General features: G+C 34.5%; 1 protein-coding gene across 1 annotated transcript in view; it reads right to left on the reverse strand.

Annotated features, from left to right (window-relative positions):
- The window catches only part of ADGRL3 (adhesion G protein-coupled receptor L3), a 690,326-nt gene that overhangs the window by 123,840 nt on the left and 551,487 nt on the right, over positions 1-14,999 (reverse strand). The window lies entirely within an intron of this gene.

Here is a 14,999-nt window from a genome sequence, read left to right on the forward strand (position 1 = left end):
TAAAACAAAAAAACTAGCAAAAGAACACCAAAAAAATCTCTCATGAGTTTAATGACTGGGCGTTTTGACATAGTTCTGTCATTTAGTTTTGTCATGTGTTCTGAGTTTAAAGCATGACCTAGAAGTCAGACAAAAGCATTTCCGATCACAACAAAACGATCTGCTTTTCAGGACGTCCTCCATAGGGATAATGCCAACAGGATATGCCAAAAAGGAGGTGCCACATAGGAAATAAATGAACAAAAAAAGTTTAGGTATCTTCAGAAGCCAGAGAACCTCGATCTCTCAAGTGCAAAGCAGTATTCTTTCTGTGATTAGATGATCCTTTGAACTCATTGGAAATGCTCTGAAAACCCCACATGCAACAGAAAGTATGCCTGCTCTTTAAGGAGCAGCCATTTTAACATTATTTAACAATCTTACACTGATTAATTTAAACCTTACCTCAGGGAAAATTTTACTAGGGATAAATGCAGTATTTCTGCTCCACCCTTTATTGTTTTTATTTTTTTTTAATTTCAAAAAATGCAAAAGGAGGAAAAAAGACAATAAAAACAAGAAAAACAAACAACTGTAGTCAACTCTGAAAACGTTCTAAAGGCTACCCATTTACAACAGACTGCTTTAGGTAAAATACCATGTTTGAATGGGTAACAAACCAAAGGTACCCCTTACTAATTTATCTTCGTTTTGCACCCAAAAAATGTATGTAGTGCAGTATTTTTTATAGTTACAAATTTTAAGTACCATTGCAACTTCCCAAATAAGTTATAATCTTTAAGGAAGCTTTCTATTACAGCCCAAATGATTTCCAAGTTTATTGTAGAAGTGGGAGACATAACATATAGTCCTAAAACCTGGATGGGTTAAGACACAAATCTAATATTTATTCATTCTTCTTTAAAAAGCATCTATTGTGACTGCTTAAGTGTAAATTTAAGGAAATGGCAACACAAGGATTGGGAGACAGAATCCTGTAGTGGTAAAACTGGAGTATGGGATTTGGAACCACATCTCCTGAGTTTGTACCTGGACTGTGCCACTTACTAGCTGTGTGATGTTGAGCAAGTTACTTAACTTGTCTGTACCTCATCTGTAAATTAGAGATGATGATATAACCATTTTATATTGCTTGGCAATATAAATGCATTTATGTTGCCTGGCTCATAACCCGTGCTTAAGGTATAATCTTACATTGACTTTCATTGGATATCCAAATCCAGTTTGGGAGGAGGGGGGTGTTCACTGAATGAAGCACATGTCCTATCTGATAATTACAAAATATCCGTTCTGAAGTGAGATCTGTAAGGAATAACTTCTACAATGCAATCTTCATAAACTGTTTCACTACTTAACTGCTGTAAGACTATGCCACCTTAAGCTGTGAAGAATAGGAGAGTACAGGAACATGTGTATTAAATAATTCATAATGTGTATTTTAGAGGTTTGAAAAAACAGTCCTGTTTTCTGCTAGTGTAATACAGTGTTTAAACTTTCCAAAGTTTGCTGATACGTCCCTGTTACCAGTTTAATGATGCCAATTAAATAGTCACAACTCTTCAGTGACAAAAGAAGATCTATATTTTGTTTTCCTTATACATTTCTGCATTTGTATATTTTACCCACAAATGTTGACATGAGGTCAGTGCGTGTGTGTGTGTGTGTGTGTGTGTGTGTGTGTGTGTGTGTTTGGTCAAACTAGTTATTTGCATTGCTTTCATCAGTTCAACAACATCTCCTTACAAACATATTGACTTTCATTTTATTTGGTTACAAGGAAATGAGCTTACCTATGCTTAGAACCAAAATTAAACAGGGAATGCACAATAAATTTGATTAAAGTAAGGTACTGGGACATCACTTAATGTCCAACAGCTCTCACCGATTTCTCTTTTTCTGCTATATTTTTCTAATCTAAAATTTATATGATAAGTTTGGAAGAAAATATGCTTGGTCTTGCATTTATCTTAAATTTATATTCTCAAAAAAATGATTTGATCTGGGAGGAAAAAAAATCACCTAATGGTTTTGACAGGTACAGACTGAAATAATCTAAAATTCAGAAAAGTAAATTTAATAAAAAATGTACTTGTCAGAAACAAAATGCTAACTCACTTTATTATTTTTTGTAAAACACTAGAAACTGGATAGGAGACAGCACTGGAAATTTGCATTCTAATAGTCACTAAATTTCTGTGTGTCTTTGAACATATTTATGTTTTCTAACCAGTCAACAAAGTGAGAACTACACAAGAAAGTAAATCTCATTATGTTCCAACATGAGGGGTAGTCAGGGGCTTTTGACTATTAGATATTACTCTTATTATACAGTTGTATAGTTTATGGATAGACTCTAAAGTGACTTTTGACTGTTTCTAAAAATCAAAAATAAATTAGAAAGTGTAAAAGTCACTTGAACTCACCCCAGGATCATGGGCATCCCATATCCTTCTGGATACACATTTGCGTTACACACCATTATTGGACCACCAATCATAAAATTCAGATCTTAAACAAATTCATTTGACTAGTTTTACTCATAGCATATAATTGTAGTATGTTTGCTAAAAAATGTTATGAAGTGTATGATAATACTATTTCAAAAGGAAGCATTTACTTAATTGCTATAACTACTGTGAAAAATTTGGGGGAAAACCAGCTATATATCTCTCTAGTAACAGCTTTTGTCATTATTCCAAGAGTTCATGCTTGTGAAATAGCCTAGGATCAGTGATGAGAAACATGTCAATGGCACTTCTTACTCAAGAGGGGGGAGTAAATCTCAAACTAGGAAAGCAAAATCACCTGGAGAACTTAGTGACCCCTCTCTCTTCACTTGAAAACCACCAAAGATCCAAACAGAATGAATGCTTTGTAAAAAGATATATTACTTTACCACCATTGCATTTGTCTGAAGATAGGCTTTTTAATCATAAGCTCTTTTTAGGTTTTAGCTCAAGTACAAAGAGTTCTTCCATTATCAGCATACCTAGGGAGAATCCCCCTGCCTGTAAATCTGTTATCTGTTTTGTTTTCTCTGTATCATGTATCATTACCTAAAGTATATAAAATATTTATCTTAGTTACTTATCCACATGACTAATTTAGATCTCTCACTCAAGAAAAGGTATGTCTCATGAAGGCAGCAACTCTATGTCATTTAGAAGTGCCAAAACTGTGTGGCATAGAAGTGTTCAATAACTTTTTGCTGAATGACTGCCATCCAGTGAAGGTTCATACTTAAGTGAGTTTTCTCCATTTTCATGCTAGCAGGAAAAAATAATCTCTGAAGGTATTGGTTTTATAAGAGCAAAAGATATGTAAGTACAAAGGAAAAAACCCTAGGAACTAGCCAATATTACCTGTATCCTTACCATTTAGAGATTCAATGTCATAATGGATTCCCATTTTAGTACTTATTCACCTTGACTATAACTATCCATACTTGTGGTCTGGCTTTCTCACTAGATTACAATGTTTATAGCGAGAGACTGTGTTCACTGGTGTTTTCCCAAAGTAAATTTTAGTGCCTTGAGATATTTTAGGTACTCAATAAGTGCTCATTGAGCAAAATCATTAATGACCTTATATACAATAGGAAAATGAAAACATCTAGTTCTATAACTTTTTGCCATGTCTCCCAAGAGGTGTTCTGAGGGTATAAAGTGCTCAGATATCATCACATGATTTGGAAGGAAGACAGGCTGAATTAGAGAGAATTAAGAAGACAATCAGAGTTCAAAAGGAGAAAAGCAGAACCACAGGTTATTGTAGTAAGTGCAATCCACTATGCATAACAACAATATATTCTACAGAACAGCTTTCCAAAATGTTTTTAAGTATACCAAAGTGCACTTTCAATGTAATGCAATGAGGTCCTATTAAGTATGTATGATATGCAAACAACTAGGGAAGTCACTGTTGGAAGAGGTTAGGAAAGAGAAGAAAAACATAGAGTCAGCCTTCAGTTTGTCTACACTCCAAGGCAGAAGGTAAGCACAAAATAGAGCTAAAAACTCACAGCATATGGGACAAAAAGTAATGAATTCTTACACAGGAAGAACAAGAAAAGATCCCAGAAGGTGTTTGATTTTGAGTTAGAGACTAAAAGATGAATAAACTTTCCTTGATTATGATGAGGAAATTTGAGGCTAAAGAACATAATAAGCAAGTTAATGATTAGAACAAAACCAAAGCGGTAGGAAGGCAGGGAATGTGTTGAGTTTGGGATGAGGAAAGTGTGTGGTGCCTGTAAAGAGAGTGTGACAAGGTGAGTGTGATGGGAGAAATGATAGGTACAAGTCAGATCTTAGAAGGTCTTCATTCAGTATGATAGAAGTTTGGGCTTTACTGCATAGACAATATTAAGCCACTAAGTATTTTTAACAAAGGAGCTATATGTTTAGATATCTATTTTTAGAAAATTTTCTCTGAAAACATATCAAAGGATGAATTGAAAGCAGAATTATGAAGATGCCTCCTGCCCCCCAAAAAAAACAGAATAGAAAAGTAATTCTATATTAAGTTTACTCATTATTTTTAAAAGTTATTTTGTATTACAGTAGAACAAACATTTATAAATGTGCAAATTATCATTAGGCAGCCCATTACAAAGTTAAGAGCAATTATTCCCTTTTAGTGCATAAATTTAAGGTAATAAATTGCTGACAAACTTTTGACAAACTCTCCAGTAATTTGAAATTTTATTTTACTCTTTACTTCCATATCTTTGTTTTTTGATGTGTTCTCCTGAATATAGTATTTCTTTGCCAATATATACTGTAATCATTATGCTGAACATTGCTATTTTATTCTCATGTATTATATATACAGTTATGTTTAAATATTTTTCTTCACGTATAAATCTCAGGATATGCAGACAAAGAGAATTAAATGTGTTCATTGCTCCTAACCCCTGCTTTCTAACTATATGTATGTGTGTATATAATATTATATAATATATGACATATATTATAAAACATACAATATATAATTACATATATAATACATAATATAGTTTATACCGATTTATACTTTTAAAAATTAAACAACTTTCTTTAATTCTTCATTTTTGACTTGTTGATATGAAAGTTATCAGTTGGGAATAAAATAAGATAGAGCAAAAGTTTAAAATTGTTGCTGAATACGGCACATTGTATTCTAATCTACCTTTATATATTGATTCAAATCAAAGTTTTAAAGGTCAAATGTTAGAGGAGTCTTCAAAAACAGTTTTGAACTTGCTGGATTTTTTTTTTTTATTAGAAGTCAAGTTGAGTGACTGATATTTACACATCTGATCAATAAACCTAAGGTTCTTTTTACAATCACTGTCATTTAATATTATTAAGCATATAAAAACTACTAATCTCTGAATTCCCTTTTATATTACAGTGAAGTGTTGGCATTTTCAAGTCTTAATTAAAATTAGATTATATAACACGACTGACCTTAATATAGTAATAAGAGCCCTTAACAGTAGAACAAGATGAAACTAAAATTTCATAGAAAAGGCTGCCTCTTTAAGACATCCCTTGTTGCTTAAAAATGTACTCCTTTTAGCAAACTATAATTTATTGTACTATTTAAAAATCTAATTTAGAATTAAATGATTGAATGCTGTCAAATCTATATTGTGTTATAGGAGGTAAACAGAGCTATAAACTTGATTCAAACGTCTTGCTAATTCAACATTTATTCACCAAATATTAACTAAGTACCTTCATTTGAGATGCTGCAAGAAAGTCAGATGTTCTCCTGTCCTTAAAAGTGATGACAATATAGTGAGGGCAGTTAATTACACAAGTACAAACATGGCAAACATTAACATAGTGGAAACAGTGTTCAAGTACTGTATCGAAAAGGCTCCGTGAAGTACAATTCCAAGTTTAAATTCAACATGGACCAAACAGGCAAAAGGTAGAGCATGTACATATAGGTCTGGAGGTGAAAGAGAACAAACACCTCCAAGGAACTGAAAAGATATCCTATGGCAGAGCAAAGAGTGCTGAGGGTTCCATGACAAGATAGTATGTGAAGGCTAGTTTTCAAAGATGTTTGCAAAGCACGTGTGCAATTCTTCTTAAAGACAACAAGAAGTCACTGAAAAATTTCAAGTAGAGGAGTGATGTAAATTATAATGGTTAATATTTATTGAGAATATTCCAAACTCTGATCTGAATGCTTTATGCATCAGCTCCTTTGACTTTGACAATAACCCAAGGAGGTAAAAGTGATTATTATCCTCATCTTGTGGTGAGAAAACAGACTGAGAGAACTTGAGTAACTTGCTTAAGGTTAATTAGCTAACGTAGGGCAGAACCAGGGTTCAAATCCATGCATTCTGGCTATGGGGATGAAGAAAAGTAGAGATTTAAAAGAGAAGCAAAGCTTTGTCTATTAAAATGCAGAGGGCATTGAACATAATGAATTCTTGGTTTCCCTATTCTGAATGCTATGTACTTGAACAGCATCAATTTAAAAGGTCTACAGAGGCCTGGTAAGGGAGGAAAAATCTTTCCTCAACTCCAATCTCTTAGGTTCTATAATGGGACCTGACAATTAAACTGACATAAGATAAACCAAAGACAAGTATACACATTTTATTTAATATTTTTATGTGCATATAGGAACTCACATAGGAAAAAAGATTTAAAGAAGCAGTTAGGACTGTGAGCTTAGATGATTTTTTAAACAAAAGGACAATATATTTGTAAAGAAGTGACAAGATAAAGGAAAAGGGTTTAAGCTTTCAGGAACAGTATATTGTGGGAAACTGACTAGGAAATATATAGGGGAATCTAATGGAAGATAAGGGTTATTTTAGTATGTTTGTTGCTTTCAAATAATCAGTATGCCAAAGTGGTACATCTGGGGCATGTTCTTACCCCCCTCAGCTGCAGCTTACTTAAACATCCATTCTTGACATACACGTTTAGGCAACATAAATTTAAGTAAGAAACAAGCCATTGGTACATCCGACATTACCCAGATAAACTGAGTAGAGGAAGAATTGATGGCCCAGAAACATTAATGATAGAGAAAACGTAGAAAGAACTGTCAACACCTGAGATGAAGAAAAAGGAGCCAGAAGAGTGTTGTATCACAGAAGGGAGGAGAGTTTCCAATGGTTTCAAAATGAATTCAACCATAAAAATATCCAAAAAGCCCTTCTTCTTGAAATAATAATGACTCTAGATATTTTTATGAGAACTGGTAGAATGGTTATAAAATAAAGAGAAAAAACACCCAGAGAAGCTGTTCTTGAGGGAAAAATCGGTTCAGTTATATGAAATTTCACTTTGAAGTAGGGCATCTAAATATATAAAATAATGTATATTAATAAAAAATTTAAAAGTATACACTTGTAATGTATTTTTTAATACAGAAGTATATAAATTAAAACCTGAAAGATGGTTTATGGGATAACACCACCAACCTCACCAGAAAAAGAAATCACTCTAACTGTCATGGATCCTTCCAGACTTACAAATATTTACATGTATATACCAACAAATGTGATTACTACAAGTATGCTGTTATTTGTTTTTTTGCCTCTAATGTACCACACCTACCTTTCTAAATCAATGCAAGATCTACCTCATTTCTTCCATAGCTAAAGAGTATTCCATTATTTGGTGTAGCAGTTTATTCAACCCATTTCCTACTGATGAAGGGTTAAGTTGTTTTGTTGACGTAAACCATGATGCAAGTCTACCTTGTGACTATCTCTACACATTCATTCCTTTCAGTGGAGGAATGCTGCCCCATTGCATGGTTCTGCCACAAGCTAACCCCAAAGTCCTTAATGTAGGCAGAGAGAACAATATGGTTTTGTGATTGTATGACAAGATTGATAAAAATAAAATTGATCACAAAAACATGGATAAGAATAAAAATAGTCTTCTCTGGTAGGATTTTTAAGAGGCTGATAATAGTGATTGCTATAAAGAGCTGAATGCCTAGGGAGATGATGGGGAGATCTTCCTGTTTAGAGATTAGCATGAAGTGATGACTGGAACCTAAGTAGCCATCATCTCATTTTTTTTTAAGTTTATTTATTTTGAGAGAGAGAAAGTATAAGTAGGGAGGGCCAGAGAGAGAAAGGGGGAGTGAGAGAGAAGCCCGAGCAGGCTCCACACTAACAGCACACAGACCAATGTAGAGCTTGAACTCATGAACTGTGAGATCTTAACCTGAGCCAAAACCAAGAGTCCGATGCTTAAACGACTGAGCCACTTTGGCACCCCTGCCATTGTCTCATTTTGAGGATGGAAGCGCATGTTTTAAAGATAATAGAACAGAAAAACAGATGAAGTCTTGGTCTCTGATGTGGAATTTTCATGCTAGTCCTGGACTGCATTTCTTTTTTATGCATATGAATAAAACCCTGGTTTGTTTAAGTCACCATAGTAAAGTTTGTGATACTACGAGCTGTATAAAATTCATACATTAGATAAGGGAAAATATCAAAATTATAACTCTGTAGGGAGCAGTACTAAAAAATCATTTGTTTGGTTCCAAGCCATCAGGCAACTACTTTACTGCAAATTACACCTTAAAACTTCCATTTCTTTTCTGACCTGCATCAGAAAAGGTAATGATAGTTTCAGAAAGTAGGGTCTTAAATCTGTAATGCTATTTTTAATATCTGTTTCCTTCTGGTTAGCTATGTGATCATAGAGATATTAAAGAAATAACAAAGTAAACTGATGTCTATCCTTTTTTTTGCACAGAAATAATATTTATATAGTCTATGTATTTAAAACTTTTCTGAAAGTAAACCATTCAGAATTCAATGATGCATTAGAAAGAATGTTAAATTTACAATTAATTAATGACCCAGGCTTTGGTCAGAAAATTATAAGAGAGAATACAACTTGGTGAAAAGAAGTGGGAAAATGTTTTTGTTTCAGATGAAACTATTTTATTTAAAAACAGAAGGGGTTTTTTTGACCCTCATAAGAATTACTTCCCGAAGCATTCATAAACCATGTATATACAAAGAGCAGCTGGAACATTTTGTTTATTTATAGGAATGTGCAAAATGGAAGAGTCGGAAATGACTGTAAAGCAGCCATCACTGCCTGACCTGACACATTCACCACAGGAATTTTGAGAGATTTCCCCAGAATGATGTTCAATGCACGTCAAAGGAGGATCTCCATCATTAACATCTGTCATTTGGAGGTTTTTTAATTATGAGATAGATGAAGTGACCTGTCCATGTTTTAAATGATAACCTGTATAATTTACTCTGCTACATTACATGCTGTTTCACTGTCTTTTGATTCAACGACTGCTTTCTCACAGCATTTAATAACTACAACTTAACAGGAGAGAATTCTTACAACTTCTTTCTCTGAAGAAAACTACTCTGGTTTTGTCGATGGAAGTCACTTTCTTTGATCTCAATGTTTTTCAGCAATAGGTTCAGGGCACCAGAAACACGCAGGGTGCAGATTTATATTTTCTCTCTTACTGACACAAATCAAGTGCAGATTTATCAAGCTGTGAAATATATTAAGTTCACAGGGTTTTAACAAAGGGTTACCAAACCTCAAGAACCTGCTGTGATTCAAACTACTTTCAGATGTCCTTTTAATTATATTAAATGAAAGTTTGGGTTGGCTTTGATGCTTATGGGCAAACATCGAAATCTCTTGAAAGAGCTGCTAAAAGTACTCCCTGTTGCTGTAGTTAATATACTACATTGTATGCACACCACTAGCCAATTTATTCTAGCCACTTTAACAAGGATATCCAGCCTGACAGGCCACACAGAATAGTATCACAAGTCAAGCAAAGCACAAATCATTAGAGGACTCTGAAAGTTGTTTGACATGCACCACGGAGCTCTTTGTCACACAGCCAATTAAGTGACCAAACAAGGAACTTGAAAATACTCATTAATTTCTTCCTAGCAGTATAAATGGAGGTTAGAATCCTTCCTGTCTCATGCACCAAAGGCAGACAAGTAAAACGGGCATAATTCAATTTGCACTTTGTCCAAGATGCAAGTGGCAACTTAGGTTCACAAGAAAGTCTGCATTGGAGACAAAAGAATGAAAGGAATAGGTAAAAAAAAAAAATCAGAAAGTACACATAATAATATAGATATATGGGCTTTGGGATTTTTTTCAATTAATCAACAGTTGACATTACTTTTATCCTTGAAAACCTGTGTCAGCATTTCTGAGCGGATTCAGACATTGACATTATTACCTCCTCTGTGAAATTCGAACTGGAGTGGATTCCCGAATGTCATGCTCTGCAGGTTTCCCTTGTTCCTCAAGGCTGTTCTTCAGCCTCTCTTGTTGGTTTCTTTTCTCCCTGACCTCTTAGAGTATGGCAGTATCCTGGGGCTCCGTCCTAGATTCTTTCCTCTTCTCTCTACACTCATTGTGTTGATGTATTCATCTAGCACGTTGGCTGTAAATGCCACTTGAAGTGAAACATTGCCAAATGATGATTTCTAGCCTGATCTCTCAGCCGAACTGCATGCTTATATAACTAACTGCATATTTAACATCTGCATTGCGCAACTAACGGGAATCTCAAAGTTGACATGCCCCAAAGTGAAGTGCTTTTTGTTCTGGTCCCAAGTTGGTCACAGACAGACAGTCTCAATAAATAGTGACTTCATCCTTCCAGAAGCTCAGGCAAAACTTTTTGTCATTTTGACTCCTTTCTCTGACATGTCACATATGATCCCATAGCAAATCCTGTTTGGTACACTTAAAAAGAAATCCTGAACCTGAGTAATTATCTCAGCATCTCACACTCAGTGAGTCTCAGTGAGACTCAAATGAGTCTATTTGACCCTATTGTGCTTGGTCACCCTGTTTCAGGCTTTAGTTTTCCTCCAGTAATCTATTCTTTACTTTTAAAACACATTAGGTCACGTCATCACTCTGCTCTGAAACCTACAGTGGTTTACTGTGTCTCTCTGAATAAAAGCCAGCATCCTTATGATGGTCTGTCACATCTGAGCCCTTGCTACCTCTTTTACCCTCTTCTCTTTTACAGTGCACCAGTTACAGTCCATTAAACGTCCCACTTCGGCTCAGGTCATGATCTCACAGTTCGTGGGTTCAAGCCCCGCCTTGGGCTCTGTGCTGACAGCTCCAAGCCTGGAGCCTGCTTCAGATTTTGTGTCTCCCTCCCTCTCTCTGCCCCTCCCCTGCTTGTACTCTGTCTCAGTCTTTCTCTCTCTCAAAAAAATAAACGTTAAAAAAAATGTAAAATTACAATGCACCAGTTGCACTGGCCTCCTGGAATACCACAGGCATGTTTCTACCTCAGAAATTTTCTGTCTCTCTACGAGAGTGGTTTTCCCCGTGTATCTGCATAGTTCACTCCCTCACCTCCTTCAGAGTTTTGCTCAAATATCAACTTGGTGATGCATTTCTTTTTCTCCTTAGTATTTATCATCATCTCATAGGCCATATTTTTCACATACTTACTGTATTGTTTATATTCTGCCCCTAGAAATATCACAGCAGGATTTTGCCTGTTATGTGTGTTGCTGTATCCCAGTGCTGATAAGGTTATTGGGCTCATGTGCTCAACTATTAACTCCTGAATGTTTTTGTTGTTAATTATTACGTGGTATTTTTCCATAGTCGGAGACAGACATTGTTTTGGCACTGCTGGTGCCTAGCCCAGAGATATCTAGTGGATAATTAAGGCAAAACAAACAAACTAAATTAACAAATCCATAATGAGCAAATCATAGTCATGAATTAAAATTAAAAGTGTGTTTCAAATTCTTTGTAAGCTTTAAAGAACACAAACCATCTGCCTTTGAAGAAAAAGAAGGAGAATGGGAAGGAGAAGGAGAAGGAGAAGAGGAAGAGGAAGAAGGAGAAGGAGAAAGGAAGGAAAGGAGGAAGGAAGGTAGGAAGGAAGGAATAAAACTGTGTGTGTGTTCATTTGCATCTATCTACCAATTTTTTCCAATCAGTTCTCAGCCTGACTGTGCAGGTAATAGCAGCTTCCAAAGGATGACTCAAAAGATTCATATCCATAACTGTATGTTCTTATATTTTCCATTAAGCAAGGTCAACTGCAGAATCTACAGGGCATATGTGCTGCCTCTGAGATCTGGAGAACAAAAAGAATGGCTGATAAATTTTTTTAAATATATATAATGCTTAGCTAGGAAAATGTCCTGCTTTTAAAACTGTGAAAAATGAATGCCAGTATGTCTTAATATTTCCTTCTAAAGAAGAGAACAATGCTAACAAACATTACTATTTAAAAACTGGGCACAGGGTTGACAATTGAGAAAAAAATGAAAATCTAAGTTCTGGTTTCATTTATACAACATGAAAGCAGTTCTTGAGTGGTTTGAGGTCAACCTGTACTCCCAGAGTCTCATGAAAACCACGGATGTCTCTTTGGAGTCATATGACTTTTCACTGGTTCACGTACCACACTCCCACACCCACCCAAGCCCCCATTCCATGACTGGAGTTAAGGACTTTTGCAATCCACCTGTACTAGAATGACTATACTCAAAAAAGAGAGAAAATAACAAGTGTTGCCGAGGATGTGAAGGAAGTGAAACCTTCATGTATTGCTGGTTGGAAGTGTAAAAGGGTGCAGTCACTTTGGAAAACAGTTTTACAGTTCCTCCTTTAACACAGCGTTACCGTATTTTCTATTTGCTTTTTCCTTTCTTAATATGATGATTTTTTGATCACAGTGTCCTCTGAAAACAAAAGGACCTCAAAGCAAGTTATGTGTGTATTTGAACTTAGCAGTACAAAATTATTACCAAACAGCCATGTGAACTGAACCTCAAACAAGAAGGAAAATAAAACTATTTTATTCTATATCATCCCTGAGATAAAATAAAATAAATCAGTAAATGTAAACCAGTAGATCTATCCTGACTCCTAACACCAAATAATGAAGTCAGTTCTGGAATAGCCATATCTTAGGGATTTGGAACATGAGCTTCAGAATCAGGAAGTCCAAGCTTTGAATTCAGGACCCCCTTCATTACTATGGTACGATCTTGTTAAAGTCACTTAATTTTCTCCCTGGGTCTCATTTTCTCTACTCTAAGTTAAAAATAGCAATAATTGGGGTGCCTGTGTGGCTCAGTAGGTTAAACATCTGACTCTCGATTTCCATCCAGGACATGAACTCACAGTGCATGAGTTTGAGCTCCACATCAGGCTCTGCTCTGACAGTGTGGAGCCTGCTTGGGATTCTCTCTCTCTTTCTCTTCCTCCATCCCTCTCCTGCTCTCTCTCTCTTATAATTATATCAAAAGATTGTTGTGAATATTAAATAAGAATTTATGCAAACTGCTCCACACTGCTCCACAGCAAACTGCTCCACAGGCCACAGAATTAGTGCCTGATAAATGCATTTATTCTCAACAATAAATCACTGTTGATGTTGCAAAAACATTACAGACACGTTAGGACAACAGCATTAGTGCCTTCGGTGCTAGTGGGTGACCTTGGGCCAATCATCTCATCTCTCCAGATCTCAGTGAACTCATTTTCATTTTTAAGGTACCTTTTATTAATATAGGACATCACAGTATGTGTTACAGATGTAACACAAGCCTTACTTCTCTTTCTTGGCATAATACTTAACACTCTCTTCTTGAATGAAGGTATCTATTTTGCCCCAGACATGATAATGATTTTTTTTTTTTACTATGACTTGTATCAGTTTCTATCTTTTGGTAGTGAACAAAGACTTTAGTGTAATCTATATTAAAACTAAATGAAAAAAATACTGGACCCAATTTTTTTGTTTGTTTTTGTTAAATTTTTTGAGATACAAGCATACTAGTGTTAGGAGATTCGCATATTATTTAAAAAAATCAAAGCAATCACCTTTTAATTATTTACCTACAGAACAGTATTCAGTTATCATGGCTGCCAGATGATAGTTCAGTTTTTACTGTGCTTTTTATGTTTAATAAACAAATGTAGGAAGTATGAAGAAGTAAAAGACTGATCTAGATAAATCATAGAATAGACACAGTACCTGTAAACAATTAAAAGCTAAATGGATTTGATGGTCAAAGTCAAACCTAGAAGAATCATTGTTTATACCGATGTAAAGGCCACATTTTTAAAGAATCTCATGTTTAAACAGCTACATTTTTTTCAAATTTAATGCATAAAGCACTTCTAGTGTGTTTTAAACCTATCATACACATAGCTCAGAAAGTGCTCCAAACCTAGAAACAATAGGGAACATAAAACAAGTCTTTAAAATTCAAATAAAGTTTAAAGTGTTATTTACCCTAGAATTTCATAGAGTGATCATCTATGTTAAAATGAATAGAAGTAATGCCATGTCTTAGTGAGCAGAACATTTCTACTTCACAAATATTCTGTTTGTATTTGGTCTTATCAGATGTTTAGTCAATAACTGAAACATTTATTCATAGCCAGGCAATTATAACACCAGGAAATCAGCCATTGAATAAACTGTGCTATTAATTTTCCATCAGAGATTCATGTTTGAATGACCATGCATTTCACAGATTTAAATACCAAAAGGCTAATTATCTCCAAGGTCCTATTAAAGGGATAGCATAGATTGCAATCAAAAACAATCCTAAAATTGCTAAAAAATGATCTTCAGCTTTCATTGCTGAAGAATACTTCAATTTCTCTACCTATTATACATATTAAGAGGACAGGAGATATATCTTAAGGGAATATACATATAAGATATATATATATCATATATATATATATATGATATATATATCTAATATATATAAGATATATATATGATATATATATATCTAATATATATATAAGATATATATATAGAATATATATAATATATATATATATATAAGATATATATCATATATATAAAGGGAAAAAACAAAAAAACAACTGAATGTTACTTACATTCAAAGATTCATAAATTTATACAGTAAAATGCACATTAAAAGCTTATCTTTCTAATATTTGTTTGATGTAAATTATTGTCTCTCCTCTTTTTTGAAG

Source organism: Panthera leo, chromosome B1, assembly GCF_018350215.1.
Source record: "Panthera leo isolate Ple1 chromosome B1, P.leo_Ple1_pat1.1, whole genome shotgun sequence".
NCBI lineage: Eukaryota > Metazoa > Chordata > Mammalia > Carnivora > Felidae > Panthera > Panthera leo.